This window comes from Heptranchias perlo, chromosome 1, assembly GCF_035084215.1.
Source record: "Heptranchias perlo isolate sHepPer1 chromosome 1, sHepPer1.hap1, whole genome shotgun sequence".
Lineage (NCBI taxonomy): Eukaryota > Metazoa > Chordata > Chondrichthyes > Hexanchiformes > Hexanchidae > Heptranchias > Heptranchias perlo.
In genome coordinates this window covers 40,645,529-40,664,050 of record NC_090325.1, presented here as the reverse complement: position 1 = coordinate 40,664,050, position 18,522 = coordinate 40,645,529, and the positions used below count along the sequence as shown (strand labels likewise).

At 44.9% G+C, this 18,522-nt stretch overlaps 1 long non-coding RNA gene across 1 annotated transcript; it reads right to left on the bottom strand.

Annotated features, from left to right (window-relative positions):
* Nucleotides 1–2,762: 2,762 nt before the first annotated feature.
* On the bottom strand, nucleotides 2,763–15,332 carry LOC137325425 (uncharacterized). Its single transcript, XR_010963880.1, has 2 exons — nucleotides 15,119–15,332; nucleotides 2,763–3,224 (listed from the first exon to the last, which is right to left on the bottom strand). It is a non-coding gene; the product is annotated as an uncharacterized lncRNA (long non-coding RNA).
* Between the last annotated feature and the right edge of the window lie 3,190 nt (nucleotides 15,333–18,522).

Genomic DNA, 18,522 nt, shown 5'->3' with positions numbered 1-18,522 from the left:
TGTTTGAGGGTTTGTTATGGTTGTTACTTATATTTAATTTCTGATCAACTCACATTACATATTATATTGGCACCACTACTGCCACGTCTTCGCGAATCTTGTCTGGTTTGTGCAATAATGCCCTTTCCTGAGGATCACAATAAAGACCCACAACTGATGCCACCCATTGTGTCACTGCAGAGTGGGTGTAGGTGTATTTGCAGGGCTCTTTTGTGCAGACAGCTGAGAGACGTCGGCGATGTCCCCGGTTGCACCCTGGAAGTATGCGGAGGAGAAGTTGTTGAGGGCAGTGGTGACTTTGACAGCGACAGGTAAGAAGTGGTGTTCGGGCCAGCCAGGAGCAGCTCGGCATGAAGGAGGCTGCAGATGTCCACGACTACATGTTGAGTGACTCTGAGCCTCCGTGTGCACTGCTGCTCAGAGAGGTCCAGGAAGCTGAGCCTCGGTCTGTGGATCCTGTGGCGAGGGCAGTGCCCTCTGTGACGCATCTCTCTCTGCAGTTGCCCTCCCTCCTGCTGTGCAGGTGGATGTGTCATAGCACTGTGCTGTGGAGTTCCACGTGTCAGAGGTGGACGGTGAGGCTGGTGATGATGTTTGCCCTCCGAGGAGGTCATGACTGCAGCTACGGCGGCCCCCATCCGGAAGATGTTCATCTGAGGGGGTCCACAAGGTAGGTACATGTGTCTGGACACCGGGGTAAGTGTGCAAGTTGGTGAATTTTATTGTTAGGACGAAGGTGGTGGAGGCCAAACTTTGTCCAAAGTGACAGAGTGGCCTCTTGCAATGAGTGAGGGTCTCCCCCCCCCCACCCGACCTGTCAAATGGACCTTTGCAACTGCCACAGGCTGATGGTTGAAACACGTCCATTTGAACTAGGAGTGTTTCCCCCAGTACGGGAAACAGTTCCAGTCAGTTGCAAAATCCCATCCCAGCTAAAATAACAGGTCAATCAGGTCTGTAAACAACCTGAAGTACCTGTTCAAGTACTTTAAGTGGCACCCCACCGGCTTTAATTGCCGGCAGGAGTCCCACATGCGGGGGCTGCGCGCGCATGTGACCGCGTCAGTGGGAAACCCGGAAATGGTTGGGTTGGAGCCGGGCTTCCAACCCGCCCCGGGAATCCCCGATTTTCGCAGCTGCCCCGCCAGGAACACACCCGATTGCGGGTGCGAAAATCGAGCCCAAAGTGTCTGCAAAGGGATATTGACAGGTTAAGTGAATGGGCAAAAATTTGGCAGATGGAATATAACATGGGAAAATGTGAAGTCATTCACTTTGGGTGGAAAAATCAAAAAGCAAAATATTATTTGAATGGAGAAATACTACAAAATGCTGCAGTACAGTGTGATCTGGGTGTCCTCGTACATGAAACACAAAAAGTCAACATATAGGTGCAGCAGGTAATCCGGAAGGCAAACGGAATATTGGCCTTTATTTCAAGGGGGATGGAATATAAAAGCAGGGAAGTCATGCTACAACTGTACAGGGTGCTGGTGAGACCACACCTGGAGTACTGCGTACAGTTCTGGTGCCCTTATTTAAGGAAGGACATACTTGCATTGGAGGCAGTTCAGAGAAGGTTCAATAGGTTGATTCCAGGTATGGAAGGGTTGTCTTCTGAGGAAAGATTCAACAGGTTAGGTCTATACTCATTGAAGTTTGGAAGAATGAGAGGAGATCTTATTGGAACATACAAGGTTCTGAGGATTCTGAGGGGACTCGATAGGGTAAATGCTGAGAGGATGTTATCCCTCATGGGGGAATCTAAAACTAGGGGCCATAGTCTTAGAATAAGGGGTCGCCCATTTAAGATGGAAATGAGGAGCAATTTCTTCTCCCAGAGGGTCGTGAATCTTTGGAATTCTTTACCCCAAAAAGCTGTGGAGGCTGAGTCATTGAATACATTCAAGGCTGAGTTAGACAAATTTTTGATCAGCAAGGGAGTCAAAGGATATGGGGAAAAGGTGGGAAAGTGGAGTTGAGGTAAAAATCAGATCAGCCATGATCTCATTGAATGGCGGAGCAGGCTCGAGGGGCAGAATGTCCTACTCCTGCTCCTATCTCTTATGGTCTCATTACAAGGAGAGCAAATATGAAAGGAACGGCTAATGGTTACTATTTATCTGTAGATCATTTATTATTTATTATTGTAATGCTAAAGTCTTAGTTTTCTTTTAAAGTTTTTTTCCTTTTTCCCTTCTTCTAGTTTCTCAATATCACATACCATCTACAGCTGAGTGGATGGATGATCAACTTGCTGTTTACTATCTCCCAATATTGCCTGATACAAGTCACTGGGAGTTGCACAGGAGCAGCCTTGGTTGACCGATGCCCTCTGATTTTCTCCACTCCCTCTTGGTAAGCACCTGGCTTCCCCTTTGTTGCACAACCCTTTGCCCCCAGCTCTGACAAGGAATTCACCAGGCCACCAGAACTTTGCATTTATCGAGCTCCTCCATGGAGATCTGTATCTTATCCATTATCTTCAATCAATGTTGCATTCACAACATTTGTGCTGTTGGTATTGGTGTTATTGTGTTATTAAAAATGTGCTAGGATAGCCTTCAAACATGTCTGCTGACTATTACTGTCATCAGCTTATTCTGTTTCCACAGAGGTGCATTTAGAAGATGCTGACATTGTGGGGAACCAGCTCAGTGTTGTTGATGTTGGCCAGTTCTGTTTAGTCTCTTGGCAAACTGATAAAAAGTCATCTATGATTTCCCTCCTCACCCCTTTCCATCTTCATTGAGTACTTAATGTAATTTAGAAAACATTTAATAGAAACTAAAAACATAAACAATCTCTGAAGCAATGGAAAACACTGACACCAATTATACCGAGCAGAAATGAATCCCCTGGCATCACTTCAGTTCTGCTGCCCTACTCCCATTTCACAGTTCAAATAACAGTTGTAATTATTTTTTTATTCGTTCATGGGATGTGGGCGTCGCTGGCAAGGTCAGCATTTATTGCCCATCCCTAATTGCCCTTGAGAAGGTGGTGGTGAGCCGCCTTCTTGAGCGCTGCAGTCTGTCTGGTGAAGGTTCTCCCACAGTGTTGTTCGGTAGGGAGTTCCAGGATTTTCACCCAGGATGGTGTGTGACTTGGAGGAGAACGTGCAGGTGGTGTTGTTTCCATGTGCCTGCTTCCCTTGTCCTTCTAGGTGGTAGAGGTTTGGGAGGTGCTGTCGAAGAAGCCTTGGCGAGTTGCTGCAGTGAATCCTGTGAATGGTACACATTGCTTTAATTAAGAACATAAAAAAATTTAGGAACAGAAAAAAAGTTCCATTGAGCCCAACAGGCCTGTCCCTTTTGGATAGATCCCAAACCCATCTACTCACTTTCTCAGCACATCAATCCCTACGGGTAGATGTTCCCCCTGGTGCAGACTTCAGGCAGCCAGCTGGTGGAACGTGCCCATTTTGAAGGCTGGGCCTCATTAGCATTTGGCTGGTGGGCTGAGTTTGGAGAATGGGGCAGCCCGCCAGCTCTGGGCCGTTGCAATATCGAGCGACCCAGATGGCCTCTGGATTGGAAGAAGGTAGATCCGTGGGGTAGGGGCGGTCCGATCTCTGGAGGGGAGGGGGTGAGGGAGCGCCAGTGAACCAGGTTTTGTGTAGCCCGGCAGAACACTCCTGCAACCTTCCGGTTCCACAAAAATACAATAAAACTTACCTGTGGGCTCTCTTCAGCTGCACTGCCAGCTGATAGTGGGTGTGTGCTGGACACGCTCTGCCCAGTATTGTCCTAAATTGGCAAATGGGATCCCACCTCGGTTTGCATATTAAAAGGTTCTAGCGCCTGAGTCAGGCAGGCATTCCAACTGCCCAGCAATATGCCCAGGGGAAAATTTCAACAGCCAGAGCGACAGCGGGAACGAGGCGGTAAGTAATTCTCTATCATTTCTGGGGCCCAGGGTCGGTGACCTACATATCTCCCTCCTCCTCTCTCCAGAAATGCATAATATTGTCTCTTGTACCTATTTCGACGCCCGCTTTAGTGGTAATTTATTCCGGAACTATTACCTTTTGGGTGAAAATGTTCCGCCTGACTTCCCTTCTTGCTCATAACTTATTTTGATTTTTTTAATGACCCCGACTTGAGTATAGGAGGCACAATTTCAAAAGTTGGCAGGTGGAATAAAACTTGGAAATGTAGTAAACTGTGAGGAGGATAGCAGCAGACTTCAGGAGGACAAAGACAGACTGGTGAAATGGGCAGACACATGGTAGATGAAATTTAATGCAGACGAGTGTGTGATGCATTTTGGGAGGAAGAATGAAGAGAAGCAATATAAACTAAATGGTGCGCTTTTAAAAGGGGTGCAGGAACAGAGAGACCTGGGAGTTTACATACACAAATCATTGAATGTGGCAGGACAAGTTAGTAAAGCTGTTAAAAAAGCATATGGGATCCATGGCTTTATAAATAAAGGCATAGAGTACAAAAGCTAGGATGTTATGCTAAACCATTATAAATCACTGTTTAGGCCTCCGCTGGAGTTTTGTGTCCAATTCTGGGCACCACATTTTAGGGAGGATGTCAAGGCCTTGGAGAGGATGCAGAGGATATTTACCAGGGATGAGGGACTTCAGTCATGTGGAGAGACTAGAGAAGCTGGGGTTGTTCTCCTTAAAGCAGAGAAGGTTAAGGGGAGATTTAATTGGTGTTCAAAAGTATGAGGGGTTTTGATAGAATAAATAAAGAGAAACTATTTCCACAGACAAGAGGGTCAGTAACCAAAGGACACAGCTTTAAGATAATTGGCAAAAAGAACCAGAGGGGAAATGAGGATTTTTTTTTACACTGCGAGTTGTTAAGACCTGGAATGCACTGCCTGAGGGTGGTGGAAGCAGATTCAATAATAACTTTCAAAAGGGAATTGGATATATACTTGAAAATGAAAAATTTGCAGGGCTATGGGAAAAGAGCAGAGGAGTGGGACTAATTGGATAGCTCTTTCAAAGAGCTGGCACAGGCACAATGGGCCTAATGGCTTCCTTCTGTGCATAGAATTATTCTATGATTCTATGATTAATCTTTAGCTTGTGCCCAATTGTATTTGAATCTTTCCTCACAATGAACAACTTGGTCAATCAACTTTGTCAATCCTCTTCATAAGCTTTTTGATTAGAACAATTACTGTCGCTCATTAGAGTAATGTCTGACCCAAGGTTAGGTTACAGCATTGTTATTGCTCCCAGGTATTCACTGTTTCTGTTTTAGAGCCCAGTGCTTTGGGTATTGTATAATCGTAGTCTGTCCATTGATGTAAGAATGTCTTACAAATACTGTATGAAGATGTCTAACTTCATGTGACTCAGATTATTGCTTTTTGACTTGACCTATAATTAGAATCAAGCCGTATGGGTGAGAAAATGTAGTTGCAATACTAGAAATATGCTGACTACTTAAATATAGAACAGCAATTTCTTTTTAGTGAAGTAGTACTGAATGACCTTTAGAGTTTTAATGTATGCACATCCATTCATTCACAGAACATCCATAAAATTGATTTTCTGAACACTTCTACTGATTGATATGATGCAGCAGGAGTGGAGAACTGCTCAGCTACTCATTGGGTAAGCCTGATGAGCAATGAGGGAGCCTTCAGGATTAAGTCTTTGTCATGGACATTCTAGTTTTCTTCCTTAACTCCAATCTCTTTAATTGTCCTTATAGGGGTAATTTTCTGAAGCTATTGTATAACTGTAATTTTTAAATGATCATGGTTAGTTAACGGAATAGCAAGGCTTTCCTATTGGTTCAGTGGAAAAGGCAATGTATAATTGAACCAAATGGGGTAGGACCAAGGTTTAATCCCCAGTCTGTGCTCAATTAGCTGATGCAACATAGGAGCAATACAATTGGCCTCAGTGCCCTTGGCTGGGGATGGAATATTCAGAAGGAATATTTCAAAATGTTAAGAGTGAATATTTCAGTGTTGCATTGGCAATCCCAGCAGTGGGAAGGAGCCCTCAAATATATGGTGTGTCAGGAAAAAAGAATTGAGAAAAGACCATCAGACCCATTAATACTCTCCTTAACTGTTAGATGGAACAATCTAATTCCTGGGGAAGCAATAGAAACAGAAACAAATTGTGGCTAATTTGAGGAAAAATCTTCCTCCTGATTCCCCAACAAATAAGCAAGCAAGTTTTGGGATCTCACAGTTATTAATGATACAACAATAGATATGTTTAACTAGTCTCACCCTCCACCCAATATGCTTCAATGTGGATTGAAACCATCTGCTGTCCATTTGAAGGGCTGCCAGGAGTAGAATGTAACATCTGTGTAAAAGATAATGGCTTTCTCCTTCTACCCTTGCTTGCTGATGACTTCGGAGATTTTGGTTTGACTGAAAAGCAGCACTTAATATTTGGCATGCCTTGGGCTGAAGTCACACATTTAGAGGACAAGGAATAGGAGAGTGACATACAGGGAACTGAAGCACAGACAGAAAGATTGGAACAGAGCTCTGATGAAGAACTATGCCCTTTTATTCAGGGATTTTAAGCAATATTTTCATTTCTTTTTCTTTATTTCTTCAAATAACTATTCCACTATAAAATAAATCACTATGTCCAAGAGTAATTCATTGCGTAAAGCACTTTGAAATGTTTCAACAATCTGATAAGGAGCTGTATAAATGCAATTTTTTTTCTTTAACAGCAGTTGTGGTGTTGCTCAGGTGTCTGGGCATCTAAACGTGTGCCTGAAGACATCAGCCCGAGACTTGCCGAATATTAGGTGCTGCTTTTCAGTCAAACCAAAATCTCCAAAGTCATCAGCTTCTGCTGTGTGTTGGACAATTTTGCCATCCAATGAGTTGTTAGAATGCAGCAGTACAAAGAAGAGGCCCTTAGGTTTGCAGGGCCATAGGAAGAAGACAAGGAGGAGGGTGACATACAGGGAACTGACACACAGACAGAGAGATTGGTACAGAGCTCTGATGAAGAACTATGTCCGGTAATGATCACAGCATGCCACTGATCAACTTTAGTTTTGCTATGAAATTACAAACTGTAGCTCCCAAGAACAAGCTGTGCATTGCTTCTACTCAAGCTTTACTGCCAATTTTCAACCTCTCCCAACAATTACCTTTCCACAACCCTACACAACAAACCGAGAAAAAAATAAAAAGATCAATATTTATTTTGTCCTGTGTAAATTTAAAATGTGGTCTAAGTCTGTGTTTCCCCTTGGTGATTATAAGGTGCGCTTGGTCCTTGCTGTAACATAAGGCTATGTCTAATTGCTCGGAGTGGAAAGAACAATTATGGTGATAGATTGGGTGTTGTGGCCTTGTTAGGTTGGTGGTGGTTTTGAGCCTCTGGCTGCAAGATCCTGAGATGTCTCTGCAACACTTGAAGCAATGTCTGAGAATGCAGTGGCTGCCAGCACTTATTCATTTTTTGGACCTTCATCAATACTTTGAGGGCCTCACTGAATTGCAAGGATGTCATCTCATTGGCCCTTCTGTGATACCACTGTTGCTGGGCACCCCAGCTGGATCTGCCAAAAAGCATTCCATATGGCTTCTCCAAAGGTCGATCAAGCCCATTATCATTGTTCTTTCCAAACGATCACTGAATCTGTTAAGCCCAGCAAAAGCAGACTCCTGTAACTAGGTCCCCAAAGTGTCAATAATGCTAGGCATTGCATTCGTGAGAGAAAAGTGCTCTTCCCTTGATCCCTCTGTGATTTGGGGTAACCCTGCAGATCGTTGTGAAGGCACCACTTGGTCCATGGTACTCTGCATTTCTGAAAACCTTGCACTCATGGCTGCAGTGATGTTGGAGATGCAATGCTGCACTGCTGCGATGTCAGATGCTGTAGGCTGCTCATAGAAGTCTTAAACGACATGAAAAATATCTTTAGCATTAGACAGGTCTAGTAAGATACCAATCCCTTGCTGATATAGCAAATATATGTTGTAGGGTGTCACCCTCCTCTGATCTTTCTTCCTCCTCTTCTGCCACCTCCACTTACTCCTCTTCCCTTGTGAATGGTGCACCTACCTCAAACTCACTACCGACATTCTCTGGGCTCTTAGTATCTGGTGCTTGGGGTGATTAAGGCATTTGATACAACCTGCTGTGTAGTACCAGGTGCCATGGCACCACGTCCTCTACCCATCTCAGCTTGGGAAGAAACTAAAGGAAGAGAAAACGAGTAAGATTTGCAATATAACCCACACAATAGCTTCAAAACTAGTAGGATCACAAGGAATCATGCAGCTGCTTTACAGATGTAGCCCCATCTACTTGGCTGTCCTGACTCCCATACAATGATTGTAATGATGTTAACAAGTGCCCGAGCACCTCAGATCACCTCCCTCTCTCTGCCAGGCATTTTCAAATTAGCTTGTATGCTTTCCCTGCCAATGCTTTTTACAGATGAACTGTTAAAAATAATGTGCATTGTACAGTACGACGTTATTGTGTTCCAATGCAAGTATGCTTTACAATTTCCGTGAATTGAAGGAGCTGTGGCAAAAAGGGGTAATTACTCTGTGGATAGTATCTTCCTGAGGGGGCAAGAGATCAGCATTTAGAATGGGACCATGCCATCTATGAACAAAGAGTAAGCAAGCATATAAAGGTGGGTACACTTCCCTTGGCCCTTTTTCTAATTTTTTTTATTCGTTCATGGGATGTGGGCGTCGCTAGCGAGGCCAGCATTTATTGCCCACCCCTAATTGCCCTTGAGAAGGTGGTGGTGAGCCGCCTTCTTGTACTGCTGCAGTCCGTGTGGTGAAGGTTCTCCCACAGTGCTGTTAGGAAGGGAGTTCCAGGATTTTGACCCAGCGACGATGAAGGAACGGCGATATGTTTCCAAGTTGGGATGGTGTGTGACTTGGAGGGGAACGTGCAGGTGGTGTTGTTCCCATGTGCCTGCTGCCCTTGTCCTTCTAGGTGGTAGAGGTCGCGGGTTTGGGAGGTGCTGTCGAAGAATCCTTGGCAAGTTGCTGCAGTGCATCCTGTGAATGGCACATACTGCAGCCACGGTGCGCCGGTGGTGAAGGGAGTGAATGTTTAGGGTGGTGGATGGGGTGCCAATCAAGTGGGCTGCTTTGTCCTGAATGGTGTCAAGCTTCTTGAGTGTTGTTGGAGCTGCACTCATCCAGGCAAGTGGAGAGTATTCCATCACACTCCTGACTTGTGCCTTGTAGATAGTGGAAAGGCTCTGGGGAGTCAGGAGGTGAGTTACTCGCCACAGAATACCCAGCCTCTGACCTGCTCTTGTAGCCACAGTATTTATATGGCTGGTCCAGTTAAGTTTCTGGTCAATGGTGACCGCCAAGATGTTGATGGTGGGGGATTCGGTGATGGTAATGCCGTTGAATGTCAAGGGGTGGTGGTTAGACTCTCTCTTGTTGGAGATGGTCATTACCTGGCACTTGTCTGGCACGAATGTCACTTGCCACTTATCAGCCCAAGCCTGGATGTTGTCCAGGTCATGCTGCATGCGGGCACGGACTGCTTCATTATCTGAGGGGTTGCGAATGGAACTGAACACTGTGCAATCATCAGCGAACATCCCCATTTCTGACCTTATGATGGAGGGAAGGTCATTGATGAAGCAGCTGAAGATGGTTGGGCCTAGGACACTGCCTTCGAGGAACTCCTGCAGCAATGTCCTGGGGCTGAGATGATTGGCCTCCAACAACCACTACCATCTTTCTTTGTGCTAGGTATGACTCCAGCCACTGGAGAGTTTTCCCCCTGATTTCCATTGACTTCAATTTTACTAGGGCTCCTTGGTGCCACACTCAGTCAAATGCTGCCTTGATGTCAAGGGCAGTTACTCTCACCTCACCTCTGGAATTCAGCTCTTTTGTCCATGTTTGGACCAAGGCTATAATGAGGTCTGGAGCCGAGTGGTCCTGGCGGAACCCAAACTGAGCATCAGTGAGCAGGTTATTGGTGAGTAAGTGCCGCTTGATAGCACTGTCGATGTCACCTTCCATCACTTTGCTGATGATTGAGAGTAGACTGATGGGGCAGTAATTGGCCGGATTGGATTTGTCCTGCTTTTTGTGGACAGGACACACCTGGGCAATTCTCCACATTGTCGGGTAGATGCCAGTGTTGTAACTGTACTGGAACAGTTTAGCTAGAGGCTCAGCTAGTTCTGGAGCACAAGTCTTCAGCACTACAGCCGGGATGTTGTCGGGGCCCATAGCCTTTGCTGTGTCCAGTGTTCTCAGCCATTTCTTGATATCATGTGGAGTGAATCGAATTGCTGAAGACAGGCTTCTGTGATGGTGGGGATAGCGGGAGGCGGCCGAGATGGATCATCCACTTGGCACTTCTGGCTGAAGATGGACGCTTCAGCCTTGTCTTTTGCACTCACATGCTGGACTCCGCCATCATTGAGGATGGGGATGTTTACAGAGCCTCCTCCTCCCGTTAGTTGTTTAATTGTCCATCACCATTCCCGACTGGATGTGGCAGGACTGCAGAGCTTTGATCTGATCCGTTGGTTGTGGAATCGCTTAGCTCTGTCTATAGCATGTTGCTTCTACTGTTTAGCATGCATGTAGTCCTGAGTTGTAGCTTCACCAGGTTGGCACCTCATTTTTAGGTACGCCTGGTGCTGCTCCTGGCATGCTCTTCTACACTCCTCATTGAACCAGGGTTGATCCCCTGGCTTGTTGGTAATGGTAGAGTGAGGAATATGCCGGGCCATGAGGTTACAGATTGTGCTGGAATACAATTCTGCTGCTGCTGATGGCCCACAATGCCTCATGGATGCCCAGTTGTGAGCTGCGAGATCTGTTCTGAATCTATCCCATTTAGCAGGGTGGTAGTGCCACACAACACGTTGGATGGTGTCCTCAGTGCAAAGACGTGACTTCGTTTCCACAAGGACTGTGCGGTGGTCACTCCTACCAATACTGTCATGGACAGATGCATCTGCGACAGGTAGATTGGTTAGGACGAGGTCAAGTAGGTTTTTCCCTCGTGTTGGTTTGCTCACCACCTGCCGCAGGCCCAAATGTCACATTTTGCTAATGTCACTGAACTTCTTCCTTATTTGTTCCCAGGTATGGTGACGCAGAGTTTCAGAATGTTCTGGCAACTCTCAGGCATATCTAGGATCTCCATGCCGATTATGGGGGGGGGGTGATTTTAAATAGGCAGATTAAAAAAAGGTCTGTCTTTTGCACGAGCTCTGGCTGGCCTTGTGCCTCCACTGTGTCATGATGGACTGACAGACTGGTGCTGCTGGTTTTCAACTACTGCTGTCTGCCCTTGGCTCTTTCTCCTTTCCTTGTTTCTTGTTCCAGCAAGATTTTAATCTCATCAGTCACTCTACCCCACAGTACATTCACTGTGGATTGAAATTGATGGATTTTGCTGTTCCCAATTCACACAAGCCAGTTCCTGTGACTGTAGGTTTTGGATTTTAAAACTTTCTTTGGCAGTCTTGACATAAAAGGCTTTTCCTGAACACTGCCTTTAATTGTAACCAAAAGATCTGGCTGCATGTTTTGACCATTTAATTCTGACTTAAAATATTTCAAAACAGCAATTCTCCGTTTCTCTTTGCGAATAGTTTGAGGATTGCCTGTTCCCGAATGAATCATTCAGAACTTTTCTTGTAATCTACGGATTTGCACATTTCACCAAATCCTCTGAAGAGCCAGTTGCTTTCCTGAACTCTTCTAGGTGGCTTTTTAAAAGTTGATAAGCTTCTGAATTATTTTCACCGAAATGAGTTTTCTGAATTGAATCTTTAAATAAATTGTTTACTAATTGTATGAAAATACCTTCTGTTTTCTGTCTTCAATTTCACTTTTCTGAGCAACAAATGCAATTTTGCACACTTGACTCCTTGTACAGGGAATATCCATTTTAAGACAGGCTTCAAGTTGGAGCTGAAGGTTTATGCATAATTTTTTTAAGTCTATGTTGCTGGTTATAGGATGACGATTTTCTGAATTAAAGCCCTGAAACATGGGTATGGTCGTATAGTGGTTATGTTACTGGACTAGTAATCCGGAGATATGAGTTCATAATCCCACCACAACAGCTGGGGAATTTAAATTCAGTTAATTAAAATAAAATGTGGAATAAAAAGCTAGTATAAGTAATGGTGACCACAAAACTACTGGATTGTTGTAAAAACCCATCTGGCTCACTACTGTCCTTACCCAGTCTGGCCTGTATGTGAGTCCAGACTCACAGCAATTTGGTTGATTCTTAACTGCCTTCCGAAATGGCCTAGCAAGCCACTCAGTTGTACAATCCTACTACAAAAAGACATAATCACTGTGGGGGTACCTTCACCACATGGACTGCAGCAGTTTGAGAAGGTGGCTCACCACCACCTTCTCAAAGGCAATTAGGGATGGGCAATAAATGCTGGCCTTGCCAGTGATGCCCACATCTCATGAATGAATAAAAAAATCTCTGCCCTGGAAGTCGTACTCTGACTTGTAGTTGCAAGGTATGTTGTAACTTTCTGAGATGTAGGAAATGTATTTTGTTTAGTAAAGCAAACAAGTTCACCATTGCTTGAATGAAGACCTGAACTCTCCATCAAGGAACTTTGCAGCATAAGAACATAAGAAGTAGGAGCAGGAGCAGGCCATATGGCTCCTCGAGCCTGCTCCGCCATTCAATAAGATTACGGCTGATCTTCAAACTCAATCCCACTTTCCTGCCCGATCCCCATATCCCTTGATTCCCCTAGAGTCCAAAAATCTATCTATCTCAGCCTTGAATATACTCAATGACTCAGCATCCACAGCCCTCTGGGGTAGAGAATTCCAAAGATTCACAGCCCTCTGAGTGAAGAAATTCCTCCTCATTTAAATGGCCGCCCCCTTATCTTGAGATTATGATACCCCCTAGTTCTAGTCTCTCTAGCCAGGGGAAACAGCCTCTCAGCATCTACTGTGTCAAGCCCCCTCAGAATCTTATATATTTATATGAGAGATCGCCTCTCATTCTTCTAAACTCCAGAGAGTAAAGGCCCCTTAGCAATCTGGCGTTTAAATAATCAGGTAAACTATATTTTGGCACAATCTTTTTATAATCAATACCTACAACAGGATGTACTGTGGGATCATTCAATAGAGACATGCCATCCTGGGCAAGAAAATGTGACTGTAAATGGTCCTGACTCTAGTCCCAAGCAGTAGATGGCACTGTGCTTAGGTTTCCTTTTCTATAAGAATTGAACTAGTCTGCCTCTTCTGTAGTATTATAACAATGCACGAGTTAGAATCCAGACTTGCAGGTGATTTGTCCTCTTCTCCACCTGCAATTTGTGTTATTATTTGTTCTCAGGATGTGGGCAATGCTGCCAAAGACACTTTTTTATTGTCCATTCCTAGATGCCCTGAGGAGGTAGTTGTAGGCCTTCCCTTTGAATTGCTACAGTAGTTGTGCTGATGGTGCTCCACAATAGTGTTAGGTAGGGAATTTCAGGATATTGACCCAGCAATGTTGAAGGAACCGTGACATATGTCAAAGTCATGATATTGTGTGACTTAGAGGGGAATTTGGAGGTGATGGTGTTCCCACGATCTGACTGTTCTTGTCTTTCTTGGTGGTAGAGGACATGGGGCTGGGAGCTGCTATTGAAGTAAGCTTGGTGAGTTGCCGCAGTGCATCCAGTAGAAAGCACATACTGCAGCCATAGTGTGCCTGTGGTAGGTGTTGCTTGATGCCATTATTGATGACTCCTCCCATCACTTTGCTGATGATTGGGAGGAGGCTGATAGGGAGGTAAATGGCCAGTTAGATTTGTCTTGCTTTTTGTCTGTTCTGATGGATATCAATTTCTATCACTTTCCATTTGCTGTTTTGGCAACTCTACCAAATCAAAGTTCAACAGGTTACTGTCATAGGCTCAACTCAAAATAATATTTTCCAGAATAATAAGATGTTTTGTTGCAACAAGTGCAAATATATATATATACCTATCATTTTGCTTCACGTTGCAGTAACAAATCCTTCAGAATCTCCAGTTGAATTTCCTACAACTTGCACTTAGAATTAATAGGTAGGCTTCCTTCATGCCAATCACAGCCACCCTCAGCAGAATACTTCCAGCGACTTGCTACTAGAGTCTTTGGCACTGCCCTCATTCATAACATGATGCTGCCAACTCTGTTGCTCCTTCAGTTTCCAGCAGAGCAATTCCAGGCAACTCTTCTTTAAGGGCAGCAAGCTTTTAAGAGCTGCTGGTTTGTCCAATTTTGTGACTTGCCACCAGCTCACTCTCAGGTTTTCCAGTAGAGAACATAAGACTATAAGAAATAGGAGCAGGAGTAGGCCATACAGCCCCTCGAGCCTGCTCCGCCATTCAGTAAGATCATGGCTGATCTTCGACCTCAATTCCACTTTCCCGCCCGATCCTCTTAGTGCCCAAAAAATATATAATCTTCAAGCTTTTAGCAACCAAAGCTTGGCACCATTTCTTGATTAAACTTAGTTTTTAAAATCTTTTTAAATAGAGAGCCTATTCAAATGAAAGGACCTGGCCTAATTGACAAAATTCAGCAAGGTCTGCCCTTCCCATTCCTGTCAAGTTGCGAACATTGCCTGTAAATTCAATGGTGCATTGCCTGTTTTTCAGAAGCAAAATGGGTGCCTAAGCATCCAATATGGTGCACGGGTACACACGCTCATTATGCGCTGGAAGTGCGCTGCCTGCCATATTGATGGAGGCAGAAAAAGACATCCAGGGCCCGCACCTGAAATAGGCGTTAGGCCACTTGCAAATGCAAGTAACGGCCCTAACACTTGTTTGAGGCCCCCTTTGTAAAATTGGGCTGCGCTGAACGCAGCCTGCACCACGCTAGCTGCATTCAGAAAAACGTTGTCTACATGTGACCTAATCACTGGTCCTTAAAGGGACCGTTGGAGACCGTCACCAAAAAAGTATGTTTTTAAAAAAATACTTACCTGAATTTGAAGCCAGGAGGTGCAGAGGTGCTCCTTCTGGCTCCACTGCAATGCTGAAGGCCATTGCCAGCCCTCGCTTGGTCCCCACCTGATCGCTGTCCTCCTCCCTCTCCCGGTCGCTGCCCCTCCTCCCAGTCAATTGTCCCCCCATCCCTCCCGATCGCTTACCCCTCTCCCAGGACCTACCCGAGGGCCTCTGCCGATGAAGAAGCGGCCCGAAATTCAAATCCTCTTCGACGGCAAGATGCCTGGGGACGCCCAGCAGATATCCGCAGCTTGCCAGCCTCATGTAAATGAGGCCAGAGGCCCGAGGCCCAATATCAGTTGTGTCTCGGGCCTACCCGTTCCAGCGCAGGGATTGTTCTCTGCGCCAAGTTGGCGCCAACAGGAACAACGTGAACCAATTTCTAGGCTCATGTCACAAGCACAGGCTTTGATGAACTCTTTGTTGAAGTTTGGTCCTGTGCCAGATAGCCCCAAAATTAATGCAGAGAATTCAAAGCCTGATTCTCCGTTCCTGTCAGGCAAGACTGTGTACTGGAAGCAGAGTTTCGCAATTTCTGGCTTTATTGCCATGGTGTAGAGCATCAGTCACACATTGTTATACAAACAGAAAATGCTGGAGAAGCCCAGCAAGTCAGGCAACATCTGTGGAGACAGATTTATGGTGATCCAACAGGAAAGATTTCATTACTTTCTGAGGATCTAGTTTAAGGCTCCAATTCCTCCTGGCTTTCGACACAGCAGCATCACAAATTGTGTCATCACGTGTGTCATCACAGATTCGGCCTGACTTGCTGAGCTTCTCCAGCATTTCCCGTTTGTATTTCAGATTTCCAGCATCGGCAGTATTTTGCTTCTGAAACATTATTATACCACCATCTAGTGACTACAGTATGAGCAGCATGTTCTTTTGAAAATAATGACAGATTCTGAAGGAAACAGCTCTACGCTACCGGCGACTATTCAGAGGTGCATATGAATATAAGAGAAAGGATGGTAATAGACCACTTGGTCCGTCAAACCCACCAACTTAGGAAAACTTCTGAGAAATTCCTGTCTGACCCCAAAAGCTCCAGGAGGCTCCAATAACTCATAAGTATCAGTAATCCCAATTACCTCGCACACACCTTTTATAACTCGAGAGGCTGGAGACTTTGGCTTGAGAAGATCCAACATTCATAATCTTTTTCTGAATCAAAATTCCAGTCAAGCAGGCAGCTGGCCTTCCTTAAGTCACCAAGCCCCAGAAACATAGCAGGGTGGAAATTCTATGAGAGTTCCCCAATCTTCTGCTTAAGTTTGGTGGAAGACCAACGGAAAAACCCGGAGGGACGGCGTAAATGTTCTAATTTATGGGGAGAGAACATCCGCAGAAATTACTGGCAATTGTTGCTAGCTGATTTCACGTGGCCTTGCTCATGAAAAATAATGTTGGTGAAGAACACACGTGATTACACGATTTGTGCTGTGTCGAAAGCTAAATGGAATTGAAGTCTTAAACTAGATGCTCAGAAAGTAATGAAATCTTTCCGTTGAATCACCATAAATCGGCCACAAGATACATTATAAAAAGATGCTTATACCTACTGTGCCAGTTACTGCCAGGATATTCACTATTTTTAATCTTACAAAACGTTACAATCACATGAAATGCTACCTAGCAGCAGTATGGGAGCCACAGTTCTTTTATTATTGTTTTTGGGCTGATGGACACATTTCATTTTCAGTTCTATTTTCACAGGTAACTGATTTTTGTCTCAATTCGGGTTTCGAGTGAACCGTGTTTAAAATAAAAAAGGAGGCCATTCAGCCCATCATGTCCGAGCAATCCAAAACAAATCTGACTGCCTTTTTCCATTTGTAGAATATGGATGACATAGAAATAGCCAAAGCACTGATTCCCCAGTCTTGTGTTGTAATAGTTCCTGCACCAATTGGGCTAAAGTGGGGACAGAGAATCAGGCAAATATGTTTTAGGTTTATTTCTTGCCTGATGTGTGGAGTGACATATTTTCCAACTAGCTCCTGTTTTCAGTGCAGGGGACTATTGAACATTGTGTGCATTGCCCTCAGTGACAAACATCTTTTTTTGATGTGGTAAATGTGTCTTTAATTCAGGCACAATATATAATAGGGGATAATTTCCACACAGTGCTCCCAACTTTGGTGGAAGATCGGTGGAATCCCTGAAGAAATGGCATAAACGGCCGTTTTTAGCCATTCAGACGTTTCTCCGGGGATTTCACTGACTCTCTGCCAGAAGACCCTCACGGAAATTCCAAGTGATAGTGTTTAAAAAGCCAGATGCACTGTCAAAGGGTAAATACCACCACATCTGCTCATCCAAGCCACTTGGCACACATCCCTCAACTGCCTTTCCCTAATTTTCCCAATCTTGTTGCAGGAGAAAATGGTGCATATCTGTTGAGTCTACATCAGTCAATTGTGATAACATCAGGGAAGCTTTTTCTTCATTGCAGACATCAATGAAGTGTGGCAGCTTCATTGGAATCTGCAGTAGATCCTCACCTAAGAAGCGATCAAAGACTAGTCAGTGCCTTCATCTCCATGGAAACACCAACTGCTGTCCCGGTGGCAATAGAGGAGAGAATAGACAGCCCCCAGCATATCGACTAAAGGACCATGATGACCAGGATGCATGCTGCTGTTTCTCAGGACTTTCAAGATCTGATTACTACCTTTAAACTTACTGATCAGTAGGGACACAAATCCAGGACCCAATGGAAAGGCTGGAGTCGACCTGCCTGATACCGCCGTCTCTCAGGACGGCAGCAGATGCCGGACCTCTGGCCTTCCCCCTCAGAATACCATACCTGTGGAACATAGGAGGAGACACCAGGCTGGCCAAGGACAGGCTCCAGAGATGCAGCCAGCAGAGGCTTCCTACCTGGAGACAGCTACTATGAGAGGAGCAGAGTACGGCCATCTCAGCCCCATAAGCCATTGGTAGAACAGGAGCAGCCAACCACCTCTCATGATACTGGTCTTCAGGTTTTACCTAGGAGAAGCACTAGAATAAATGAAAGAAAAGCACATGTAGCCACCAAAGAGAAGCACAGTGTTAGGAGAGATTAGATTGGCTAGTGTTCACTTTGGACTTCACTATAATAAAATAGAACACACATTGATGCTGTGCTTTGTTACTCACATCATGCACTTATTTGGTGCTGGCTTCCTCAATCAGGTGATGATTATTGACATGCTCATGTAGGAGTAAAGAAGGCTGATGTGTTGACAAATTATAGAATGGAAACTGGATTGAGGGAATGTCCATGTATTTGAAAGTGGAGAAGAAGGAAGGATATTGGTGCTGTCAAAGGTAGACTGGGTTACAAAGAAGAGAAGATTTTAGCAAGGAGATGTACTCTGATTCCCCCTGCAACAGTCACTGAGAAGTCCTCTGACTGCAGATCAACATGAGGCTCTCCTCCATGTATTTCTGCCTCCATAGCAGTTAGTGTCACCACCCCATCAAAGTCACAGTCCAGATCTTTTTGTATGGTAAAGTTATACAGGGCACAGCCGGCTACAACTATCCATGACATGTGATCTGGAGCATACCTCCT